At 41.9% G+C, this 12,831-nt stretch overlaps 1 long non-coding RNA gene across 2 annotated transcripts in view; it reads right to left on the bottom strand.

Annotated features, from left to right (window-relative positions):
• The window catches only part of LOC309708870, an 87,794-nt gene extending 78,471 nt beyond the window's left edge, over nucleotides 1-9,323 (bottom strand). For both annotated transcript variants that reach the window (XR_014277366.1, XR_014277367.1), the window contains exons 1-2: nucleotides 9,050-9,323; nucleotides 7,304-7,457 (exon numbers count right to left, since the gene is read on the bottom strand). This is a non-coding gene — a long non-coding RNA (uncharacterized lncRNA). The remainder of the gene's footprint in view (nucleotides 1-7,303; nucleotides 7,458-9,049) is intronic.
• Between the last annotated feature and the right edge of the window lie 3,508 nt (nucleotides 9,324-12,831).

Raw genomic sequence — 12,831 nt, 5'->3', positions numbered from 1 at the left:
GGGGGGAGGTGGACAGCTGGGAGTGGAGCAGCTGGACAGCATGGTAAATCAATTCATGAGCTTATTAACCTACACTAAAATTATATACTAGGCTAACTGGAAACATGAATGTTGATGTTGAAAATTAAGTGCTAGACTGATTGATCTCTCTAGTACTTTTCCAACTGACAAGTTACTCTGAACCCAGCTCTCATCTGCACAATACTATGGGAGCTGTTCTACAACACAATCTGCATTACTTTGTCTTTGTTTGGAGAGAGCCAGCCAACTGCATAACCTTAATTAGTCAAGCTGTATTCATTCAAGTGATTACAACGCCCCGCACTGCAGTGAAGAGAAGCATCTGTCACTTAGACTCAAATGATTTCTCAATCTTTCCATTCAGTGGAATAAATTTAACGCGGGCCCAGAGTCTAACGTGGCTTTTCTTTAAGCAGACTAAGAATGAATACTGAATACATCCCTGAATACTGAATATAGATTTTATGCCAGTCCAGTGTAGGGGTGCAACTAAACAAAATGTTTGCAAAATAGTGAAAAGCATCTGTAACAAGTGCAGGTGGAAAAACAGAAAACAACCAACGAAAAACAAACAAACAACAGTTTAAGGAAGCTTGGACATTTCGTTTTTTGTTTGGTTGCTGAATTATTTTCTGCTGGCAGGCCTGTCAGTTAATCATGAACCAAACCTGTTCACTCTATTCTGATTTATTCAGAATGCAAAAATGAAACATTTACCACGATGTGTGCTTTAAAACGTGCATTCGTCACATCCATCACAGTTTTAGAGTGGTCTTCCTATTATCGCACAGTCTTTACCTTGCAATGTAAAGCGCCTTAATGTGACTGTTGCTGTAAACTGGTTCTATATCAATAGAGTCCTATTGAATACAACTAAGTGTTAGTTCTGCTTTGCTAAAAAGGACAAAATTATGTTTTTTTTGTTGTTGTTTTTTTATATCTGGGATGGCTTTTTTCCCAGATTCTTGAGTTTCATTGTGTTTGCCATTTCTTAATCTCCTCAAGGCTACGCATCTGCTGCACTTCGGCATGCACAACTGGGCAGAAAAGCAGGATGTCACTTTTGTGAACTAACTGCTTGGAGAGGAGGGAAAAATGACGCAAACACCAGAAAAGCGATTTGGGCAGTGAAGCCGGGGCCTAAGCGAGGGGTAGGTTGCGGGGATCGCCCACACCTCGGCAGATGTGCCTCGGTGTCACTCCACATCCGCGGCCAAATGAATCACCCGACAGATGTTTAACGTCAAGGCCAGGCTGCCACGCCAGCCAAACACACACGTGAGCACACACACATAGACATGCAAACAAACACAATTTATTACAAGGAGGAGCAGCTCCACAAGGGGTCAGACTCACTAAGGCATAGATGTTTCACCTTCATGCGACTTTGAATAGAAATAAAATTCACTCAAACGACAGATATTTTCGAGAAAAAAACCCCCACTGTGCACTAAGTATACACAACACACTGACTGAAATGTAGCTGCTGCTCAAACTTGCTGAGTCTCTTGAAATGTTTCTCTGGCATAATGTATTTTCAGACACTCTTTTTGATCTCTGGCTTGTACCATCTGAAAGCAACCCGTCAATATTGAAGGATAGAGTGTTTTAGATAACTCCGATCCAGCAACCTCCCTGATTCTCTCGCTCGCTCTCGTTTTTTCTTTTTCTTCCAGCAGCGGGGAGGGCAGATTCCATGGCAGCGTGAAGATATTTTGTCAAAATCCATTTCCAGTCAAAGCAAATCAGCCTTCTTAACACATGCATTTTTATCACCTCTTTGTTTTAGGAGTTGATTTGAAGCGGGGATGACGAGACGCAACACCGCTCCAATAAAGTGCCAGCGCTATAAAACAGATGCTCCCAACCTTTGCCACGTCGCCATTGCTGCGTAACAGATTTCCACATGTTAGAGTCGATTTTTAAAAAAAAAGGAGAGAGAGAGAGAAGACTTACGGTTAAGAAAAACTTTTAAATTCACCTAATTGAATTTTAGTTGCAACCTCTGAAACAGAGCCCGTTATTTAAGGTGAATCACCGCTCGCACCAATCACCTTATGTGCCATTTAGATGTTCTTTTTTTGTGTGTGTCTTTTAAAGTGTGCCGTGGTACTAAGGACACGAACGCGTTAAAGAAGAGCAGCTAAAGGTAAGGAGCTTTTAAGAAAGAGCTGCTGGATCTTTGAGAACATTCTTGAGGCCCTTTTCCCTCTTTTGGAGAAACCCAGGCAGATAAAAGGAAACACTCGGGTGGATTAAAGTGTTCAGAATGTATCAGCATCAAACCACTAGAGTTTTTGCCCTCTACATTTTTCAAACACAGTCAATAGATCTAAATATTTTACTGTGCCCCGGCCGATTTATTGTTTGATGTTTAAAAACTTGTGTGGAATGAAAGAAAAATTCATTAAAGAAGGCCCCAGAACGAGGCCCTACGATCAGCTTTGAAAGTCGAGTTTAACTGGGATATTGATCATTCTCTTTCTTCTGTGACAAAGGCCACCAGGGACGCTGGAGGTGTCGGTGGATGAAGGCTCACTGCCAATAACACCAGACGTGTCTGTGTACACTGTAGGTGAGGCTGGGAATAACACCACTGACACTGAAGAATTCAATAACTCAAAAATGACCAAACAAACACCACAGTCTTGATTTCTCGCCGGCCAAAAAGATTCAGTGTGTACTCTGGTTGCGATGCACCAATGTTTACTTCTTGGGTTTTTGAAACGCATGTGTGAATTTAATTACGTGGCCCTGTGGGGCTGACAGCAGGAGAAATCTAGTGCTTCTCTGTTTATTTATATAAAAATGATGTAGGTGTACGTGATTGCAGTGCTTAATTAAAAAGTGTCCTGTCGTGGAATAAAAGGAAATTTCCCTTTAATGGCTAAAAATGTTCAGCTTAAAGTGAAACTGATTCGACTTTGCAGTTGATTTCCCTCGTTAGTCTCACAGTCGTTGTAAGTCTGGGTGTAAACTTTAAAACATTCAAGCCAGCTATACTGCAGGGCACTAAATGGGACTTAAAAATGCTCTGCATATCTGGCGGGGCTGTCGCACATTGGGGCAACAAGAAAAAAAACTAAATTACAGAGGTTTCTTTTTTCTTCTTAATTTGAAGATATTCAGCACAACAAAAGTAAAACTCAATCAACCTCTGTTACTTAAGATTAGCCACAAAGAAACACCTAAACTTCTGGCAACTTCCTTGACTAACAGCAGCAAAATTAATGAAATCTTTGGGATATACAAAGCAGTTTTTTCCTTGAGTTACAAAACATCAGACAAGCAGGACTTGACAACTGCCAGTGCTAGTTGTCAAGTTTAGCACTGGCTACACCAAGGACACAACGACCGAGACTGTCCACGCCGGGGCTCGAACCGGCAACCTTCCGATTACAAGGCGAACTCCCAACTCTTGAGCCACGACATTAGGGGACAACAATCTAAATAATTTCAAATGCTTTGGGGCATATTTGTTTAGTTTGATAAGGACACGATAAAGGACCAGTAAAATGTATCCAGTAATCTCATGTGTGTCTCAAAGATCAGGCAAATGGCAGCGTATTGTACACAAGTTTTGCTCGCATAATGCCAACACAAAATTAATGGTCAAACAGTTGTGATAAAGTGGTGCAACTGCATTTGTGTTTCTTTAATAATATATTGGTCTTCAGCCACCAAACAAACATGCTTTTATTTATCGTATTTATTGCTGGTTTATTGGTACTTCTGTTACACAGGGCTTTGCATGAAAAAAAAACACTCTCCTTCTTTTGCATGGAACTGATTCTTTGGTAAAACAAACAAACAAAAAAACAAAAAACACAAACAACTAAATCATCTCTTCTCCTTCCAAGCATACTTTCCCGATTCTTCTCTCATTTTCTGCTCTAACCAGAAAGATCTCAGGTCCTTTTTTTGCTGACGATCAGCACTTGGAGTCTCTGCTCTCTTTTACTCCAGCTGATTTTCAAGAAACCAGCTGGACTAAATAAATACACAGGCAAGAGGTAAAAATAGATATCTATGTTCAAAATAAAGGCAGGAGGGCTGGTCAGCAGAGCAGCTCAGTCATCAGCAGATTTAAACTGTTCACAGGATGCTCGTTTCTCCCATGAAATTTGAGACATATCGGTGTGTGTAACATGTTCGTCCCCCCAAAAATGAGGTGTACAATAAGTGTTTACCTACAGGGAGCTAGAATGTAATAATCTTTTCTACCACACCGCAGCTGTTGTGCATGCAACACAGGCAACTTTTGGGGTGATCATGGCTCAAGAGTTGGCAGTTCGTCTTGTAATCGGAAGGTTGCCAGTTCGACAGTCTTGGTCGTTGTGTCCTTGGGCAAGACACTTCACCTACTGCCTACTGGTGGTGGCCAGATGGCGCGATATGGCAGCCTCACTTCTGTCAGTCTGCTCCAGGACAGCTGTGGCTACAACTGTAGCTGCCTCCACCAGTGTATGAATGTGAGAGTGAATGAATAGTGGAATTGTAAAGCGCTTTGAGGGTCTTGAAAAGTGCTATATAAATGCAATCTATTATTATTAACTTTCGCCTTTGAAAAAAACATTTGCAGCAGAGCTGCAGTTTACGAACCACTCAACACTGATTTTTGGGTAACAAACAGATTTTCAGTTTGTCTTTTTTTCTGCTGAGGAGACGACGCTGCCTGCACTGTTGCTTGACTGAAATCTGTCAAGAAGCCTTGGTTTGTAAAATTAGGGGCTTGCTTCCATGGCTACAAGTCCTCATCGTTGTTTAAGTTAATCTTAAGAAGCAGTGCATTTGTCACTTTATTGCCATGTTGGCCAAATTTTCTAGATACTCTGCAACATTTTTAACCTATAAACCAGATATTCAATGCACACAGTCCTATATTTGACTTTTATCAGAGGCAAACACCACAAGCTGGCATTCACTTTGAAGCCAGTGATAATCAGGAGGGACAGGAGTGACCCTCGTTTGAAAAGGCACACAGGACACAGTAGGAGGGAAGGTGTGATGTTCTCTCTTTTTATTGACTGACGCAGTTGATGAGGGCCCATCATGCACTTTGGCAGGAGGGCAGGCAAGTGTACGGAGGTGGCGCCCACCAGGGTGCGTGGAGGGGACGACGTGGCCGCCCTTCATAGATATTCCATGCGTGGCTTTACCCTCAGCTGCACTGTCAAGGTCTGTGTGCCCCTCTGAGGGGGCAGAGACAGGGTCATGGATGACACCCGCCTCTATGCCAGACGTGACAGCACAGCTGGGCCGCTTAATGACAGAGGCGCCTGGCCCAGCACACACCTGCCCATCCTAGGCAGGGCAGGCGACCTCATGGGGAGAAAAAAGAGCCGCTGCCACGTTCAATGGACAGATGTTCTGGAGAGAAGACAGCAGAGACAGCGGTACTACAGGGACCTCTCTGTTTCTCTCCCCTCACCAGTAATTGAAAATCATGTAAAAGGTCAATTCTGTGATACTGCCTGTCCCTCTCTGCAAGTCATTCCTTTAAGCCAGAACATGACAAAAACAACACTGACTAGATGACAGCTTTCGCCTCAATTACCGCCTATGTTAGCCACGTCCATGTAATGACAATAACTGTAAACACTCCCGGCGAATAAATCTGCATGCAAAAAGAGGTACCGGCCATCTGTTAGAGGCCATGGACTGGGGTTCCTGAGAGGAACCTAATGATTGGGTACACAACACAGACACTGTTATGACATGTGGACTTCAAACGAATGGAGTATGTAAAGGGGGAGGAGGGAAGAAAAGACACCATTTCCAAACTATCAACTTTACTAACGAAGTCCACTGTGGCACAAGAGGTCAGTTCCTCTACTGAATACTGACAGAGTGACCCAGTCTGTGAGTTTCAGGCTGATGAGAAGAGGCAAGGTTCTAACCTCCACAGAATTGCTCTGTGTTTGTGGTTGCCTTAAACAGAACCAGCTACAGAACTGTCACACACCATCAGCCTCGCTGGAATCCAGTAGAGACTTGCAGACCTTCATGGACAGAGAAGCAATCAAAATAGACAACAAGGATTCATCAAGTAACATTAAACAGGAAAGTGGAATAACACTGGCCACTTTTGCATTACATTCGGTTGTTGACTTTAAGGCACCAGAATCTTGGCAACGTGTTCAAGTTGTTGTCTATTTGTTTTGTTTTGTTTTTTGACCCAGATTAATGTGAGTTTTATGGGAGCTGGAAGGTGTGAAAATAGAGTTTGGATGCTCAGAGTGTGAAATACAATATTTAAAGACGAGGAATCTGGCAGTTCATCTCACTGCATATTTATTTCATTGAGTTAAAAGCCTTGGAAAAAAAAGTTGTTCGTTGTAATGAGGAACACATTAGGGCTCACCCACAAACATGTGGTTTTCGGGGGGAGAACGCTTTACAATTTTAACAAAAACAAGTGCTGTAACTTGAGCACCAGTGCAAACAGGAAGGAAACAATATATTCCATAAACTCCCCCAAATGAGAATGTTATCAATAACACTTGTGTCTGCAGGAAAAAACAAAACGAAGCTCTTCAACAAGGATGTTTCTGTTTGGCTGACCGTAGCCCTTTGCCAATAACAATGTTACCCGCAATCACGATCCAAACCACACAGCCTTGGCACGGCTCGATGTCACAAATTGTGTTTTGATTCTGACCAAATGCAACAGCTTCCTGTCTGGTCCTGTTTTCTCTTTCTGTCTGTTTTATTATCTTGAACCAGTTGCAAACTGAAGGACATTTAGTAACCACCGCGCTGCCAAAAAAATTGGAGATACACATATCTGCATCAAGGGAACAATGACTGCAATGCGAGAGCTTCAAAGAAACCAACACCAGCCGTGCTCATTAAACCTAATAAAAATCCATCAGACTTTTTTTCTTCAAATTGCCTCTCATATCTAAAAAAAACAACAACAAAAAAAAACCCCAAAAATTTGAATTAAGAGTGAGATTGTTTGTGTGTCTGTGCCACTTGTATGAGAGTGTTACTTTGCAGCTGCACGCGTGCAGCACACCAGAATGCACATTTCAAAGGCAAGACAGCTCCTGGGCTTGCTGAACTTTTGCTTGTTATCAGGAGCTGAGAGTGAAAAGGAGAGAATTGATCTTTTGTCTACTGGAGGTGCACTCCCTTGGGCTGGGCCGCTCGCTTGCTCACTCGCTTGGCTGCCATGCAGTGGGCTCTCTTCCTCACCCCCACCCCACCCCTCTCCAACCACCGCCACGCTGCATATCCCCCCCCAAACCACCACCACAACCACCCCTCATTCACTCACTCTCTCTCTCTTTCTCTGTCTCTGCGTGGCGGCTGCCTCTGCTCCAGCTGACACTTGTCCTGCCGTTACTGGGAGAGATGTGCGCTGAGCTGCTGACACCAGGATTGATCTTCCTCCTTTTCCCCATAAGCTCCATATCAAGCTCCTGGAGACTCTGGAGGAGACAAAGAATGGGCGGGAGGGTAGGGATAAGGGGTTAGGGAGGCAGCCAGAGTGAAATGAAGAGAAGGGAGAAAATTCTCCAACTCAAAACAGTCCTTCAAACTAACAATGTTTGGTTCAGCAAAGGAATAGAGAACACAAAGTTGACAGTTTTATTGGCGGCTGAAGAGAGAAGTTCACTCGTTTTGCTAAATTGTTGCCCAGCGCAACAGCCGCAGTAAAACAACTGGATTTTCTAACGCTACAAACACACAGGCTATTCTTCATGAACAAGTCTCAAATGAATTGCTCGAGTAAAACAGATGCAGTATTTAAAAATAAATGAGTTAGATAATTTAAACAACAGACCGTAAAAGTTACTTGATTAGAATAACTGTAAGAGAAGAGCTCAGCGGTGTGTGAAGGGCAAATGTCTGTCTGGGTCAAACCAGGCGCTTACTGTACGCACAAGATGATTTTAGGGTCACACCAACACAAATAAAGGGCCGTGCAAGTTTAACCCAATAGCGAAAGTGTGACGAGAGCCTGCCTACTTTAACTTTATAACAACTGCACTGTGTTAAATCCGCTTCAGGCAGATTATTTTTATTATTGTAATGAACAAGTATTTTTAAGTCGTGGATTTAGATTGTTTACTCTCTTTTGCAATGAGAGCGGTTGGAGCGAGGCTCAGCAGGAGTGGTGGCAGAAAAAAAAAAGTCCTGAAGTGTTTAACTCAAATTTAAATTGTTTAGTCTTCAGTGAAGCATGATTCATAATCATATTATGGCAATAACAGCATTAAACAGCATTAGTCACAGTCAGGTCAACAGGCAACAGTGGAAGAAGACAGGAAAATGAAATGCAGAACAAATGTTTATATTTTGCTGCTGTTGCTTGGTTTGAACAGGTTGTGTTATCATGGCTACATGCGCTGAGTTACTGCCATGTGAGTGTCTGGTTAAATATCTGTGCCAACAACCAACAGGTCTAACTTAATGCAGTGGCTGGTGAGTGTATATAATATTTAAGGGGTAAATTAAGTTTTATATGTGCATTAGAGGTCATAGGTACCTGTTTATCAACCAACTGCTATTTTTCTTTTTCACAAAAGTGATGAAATTTGTTTATTTTAGATGTGTCAAGCCCATCAGCTACATCTAAGCTGGATCTATGGGCCAGATCCTACACTCACAATAGGCTACACACAAATGCAATCATTTTATTGTCATTCAATTTAAGATTTCATTGGTTCTGCCTCTTTTGTCTAATAAATAATCATATAAATGTGGGTATTATAAGGCATGCCATTCTTCACAGTGAAATTAATTGATAAAAGTTTTGACCCCATTTTAAGTGGAATTTTTAAACACACCAGCTGCTTCTAAAACGCACTCAGATGTGGAGTTTTCCTTCAATTACAGCTAAACATAACCTAAATTACCTGCTTATTTCGTACTAACAGCCCACAGATACTTTGATTTTCACATGCAGATAATGTTAGCTTAGAACAAAAGTATGTTAAACTTTAGAGGAAAACGTTTTGGATAAAAATACAGTTTTTGAAAAACTAAAGCACTTTTGCTAGCTAGTAACAACATTTACCTGCAGACAATTCACTTTCACTTGTTCTCACAGCAGTTAGAGGAACCCTGCATAAACTGGTTTGCTTTCTGTTCATCGCTAATTTGAGAGAAAATCAAGGTCTCTCAAACTTCATCAAATTTACGTCATTGTCAAAAAGGTGAGAAGGTTACTTTGTCTAGCTGCACCTCTCCAGACCTACATATTGAGGCTCCACCCCATAAAACGTCATCTATGATACAGACCTAGAACTAGCAACCTAGCGCTGATGCAAGCCATGGTAATCTAACCTAATGGCTGATAAACCAGTTTGATGTGCAAAGGTAACATGGCAACATATGGTTTGCAACTGAAACTTTAGATCGTGGGATAGCTTTGGTCACTTTTCTTTAATAGTGTTCATGATACCAGTGGCATGTTCGTGTTTGTTTCTGAGAAAAAAACAACAAAGGCGATAGGAAGTCACATGACATCAACAAAATCTTCCTGAGAAAGAAGTTGATGAAAAGCTTAAAGAAGACTTAACTTTAATCCTTCATGGAAACTGAATCAAAGAGGAAACAATAATTTTATATTCTGTTGCCATTACCTATAATTATAATTATGATTAGATATATAATTACATTATTATTATTATTAGTAGTAGTTGTTGTTGTATTATCCCTTCCATATGGTTACACATTAGCCAAAACTACATGTGGTACCCAAGTAGATTAAACTGAAAGCATGAAGTAAACAAATACCAATATTAGTTCAGCTCAGTTGTTACCTTAAAGACAAAAAAATGCTATAACATGAATACAAGTTGCACTTAGTTTCCGAAATTTTGATTTATCAATTATTAATAATTCATAAATAAAAGTTATAGCTTCTGTGTATATGCTCCAGAAACAATTCCACTACCTTATATTATCAAAAGAAGAGCTACAGATGTTTCGTGATACAAGAGGAGAGCCTCCTACAAACAGCTGGAAGCAGCAAACAGCATTAGGACATCAAACTGCTTGTCATGCAATATCAGTGTGAGCAACAATTTTAGTAAAACAATTCAACTTCTGTAGACCACGAACAGTAAACAATTTCTTCAAATAATAATTACACTAATTCCTGTCAGACATCATCAATAATTCATTAAAATTAGGTCTTTTTGTGCACCTTAGACATGAGGTACAGTCTTAATAGGTCCCTAACCTTTCTATCTCAACACACCTGTCTCGGAAGTTTGATGGCAGATTTAAAGTGGGTGCTGCTGTGTGCTGTAAGAGACCTCTACAAAAGCTGAGCTCCTGTGTATTTCACACCATGGATTCTGGGAGATTCTGGTCTGTTTGACTGCTCTCTCTCTCTCTCTCTTGCCTGTTATAAAACATGTAACTAATAAATTGAGGGAATTAATTTATATTCTGTGTGCACAAAATGATGATTTGTCTCCTCAAAGGAATAAACATGGCCTCAAAACTGGAGATGTCTGAACGCTGCAGCCTTCACTAATCAGCGCCAGAAATTCATATTCTATTAATCTACAACAACAGTTGACTTTTGTTTGTGAAATGTTACAACCCCACCGCCTCAGTGACCTCAGTGGCTTCCCTCTTTGTAAACAAGCAGAAAGGAAGACAGCAGTGGAAACCAGATCTGCAGCACGGAGTGAATTCATGTAGACTATTACCATTCAACAACATGTAAGCACATTCATCAACCACCGCGCTGCTGCTAGTACTGCTAACATTAGCTGCACTTGGCAAGCCAGTCATGTGACATTGTGTGCGTGCAGTGTTGTGCAGTGTTCAGCAACATTTGAAATACATGATTAGTGAAGGAGGCGATTAACTGTTTGCCCTGAACAATCAAAAACATTTAGAATCACCTGCTAGATTGGGCTCTCTTTGAAATGTGGGTCTCATTTTCTCCCATTTCAATTAGCTGCCAGGACCATCCACACTCCAAATATCTCTCCTCTATGCCTGCCGACAAACTCCTTAAATTTTTCGCAGCTTGACCTTCCTCAAAATTTCTCTGATATCCGTTGAGGGACAAACAAAGCAACCAAGCTACCAACAACAACACCCTTGGCAGGAGTAACATTTGCAATATCTACAAATGAAAGGTCTGAAAAATGAATTTGGACTCATTGTTAGAGTGAAATTAAAATCTGTACAGTCTTAAATAATGTTATCAAACATAAAAGACTTTAATCAAATGCAGCGTGCAGTCATACAGTTAAAAGATGTATTCTCAGTTGCTCTTGAAGTCCAGTGTTGTGATTTTGAGTCCAGGCATTTGATTGGGGATTTGACTGGGGATTTTTACAGTTATTACTGCGTGTTATTGGCATCATGAGGAGAGGAGACCTGGGAGTTAGGGTTCGGTGGGGTGGGTGGTTGCTGGCTGGGGTGGGGGTGGATGGGGTCGGTCTAGCAGCAAACATGATAATTTGCAGGTTAGCCAATTTCAAGAGGGTGGATGGCCGATACCCTTGGTAAGCATCTGAGAGCAGCGGAGACCGGAGCAGAGCAGGGCAGAGCCGTGCCGTGCCGAAGGAAGATGAATCAAGTTTAATAACAAAAGGTTCTAATTGCCCCCCCCACAACCTCACACCCCCACCTAGGAGCTGAACTCTAATTACGGTGAGAACACAGTGCACTGTCACCTAATATTAAGTTGTTGAAGGGAGGGCCGAGTTAATCGATAAACACTTTAGCTGTGGAAGGCGGGGAACAGAGAGAAAAGAGAATGAAAAAAGTAGGATGCCCCTTCCGTTCAGTGGGAACCAGCAGCACCCAAAGCCCTGCTAGGCTCATGAGAACACCGTAGGGATGGTCCAAGAATGATTGCAGAGCAATAATCCTGAGTGCACCTCCCCACCATCCCCATACAAACACACACACATACACGCACACACATTTATGTGAGCATACAGCACAATGCAGAGCCCCTCTGTCCCCTTGGGCTGCCTGAGCACCCGTGCATCTGAGAGGAAAGGTGAACACGGTCACCCTAATTACAGGGGCCCCGGCTCTCTCACACACACTCACCAGGCATAACTAAAGACAGGCCAATTAGGGCGAGAGGGAGATAAGGGAAGTTTTATTTGTATACTAATTAAGCCCCTGATGAAATTCAAAAGGGAGGTGGTGAAGGGAAATGGGGGGAGGGAGCGCACGGGTAATTGTGTGTTCACGAAAAGGTTGCTTTAGGTGCGGTTATCTGAGAAGCACAGCCTTGAGATAGTTGCCCCCTAATCCCACGCTGAGCCCCAGCACTGCACTGCAAGGTCTCTCATAATTTGCTCTGTTACATTATGAAATGGCAGGGTCTGACAGCAAGATCATCAGCAGCATTTATTGTCTATTTGCTCCTTGTTTCCACAACATAAAACAACATAAAAGAAGTTGTCACGCAAACGAGACAGCTCACCTCCACCACCCTCGTCTTAATGTCTCTCAATAGTCTGAAGACAGTGTGGATCGGCTTTTCCCCCCCTTTTTTGTAAACAAATTTAACTTCAGGAATATTTCGTAATGTGCACATATGGTAAGCAACACTTACGGGTTACAACCCATGACCACTTAAGTCTAGAGTTAAGTGCTTATGGGTTAATTATCTGCAAGAGACAGTAATATCAGCAGGAAGCGCACACAAGTTAACTATTAAAATGAGTGAGGGCTCTCTTCCAGTTGTACCTGTAAGATGTTTTATTTTTCCAGTACCCACAATTATGAGAGACTGAAACAATTTCACCTAAATGGAATGCAGCCATAATTCAGGTTATTATTCAAATTATTACTTTTGTGCTTTTCATG

The sequence above is a fragment of the Aulonocara stuartgranti genome (genome assembly GCF_965226115.1).
Source record: "Aulonocara stuartgranti genome assembly, chromosome: 6".
In the NCBI taxonomy this organism is placed as follows: Eukaryota; Metazoa; Chordata; class Actinopteri; order Cichliformes; family Cichlidae; genus Aulonocara; species Aulonocara stuartgranti.
The sequence above is the reverse complement of the archived record's forward strand: the minus strand, read 5'-3'. Positions and strand labels throughout refer to the sequence as shown.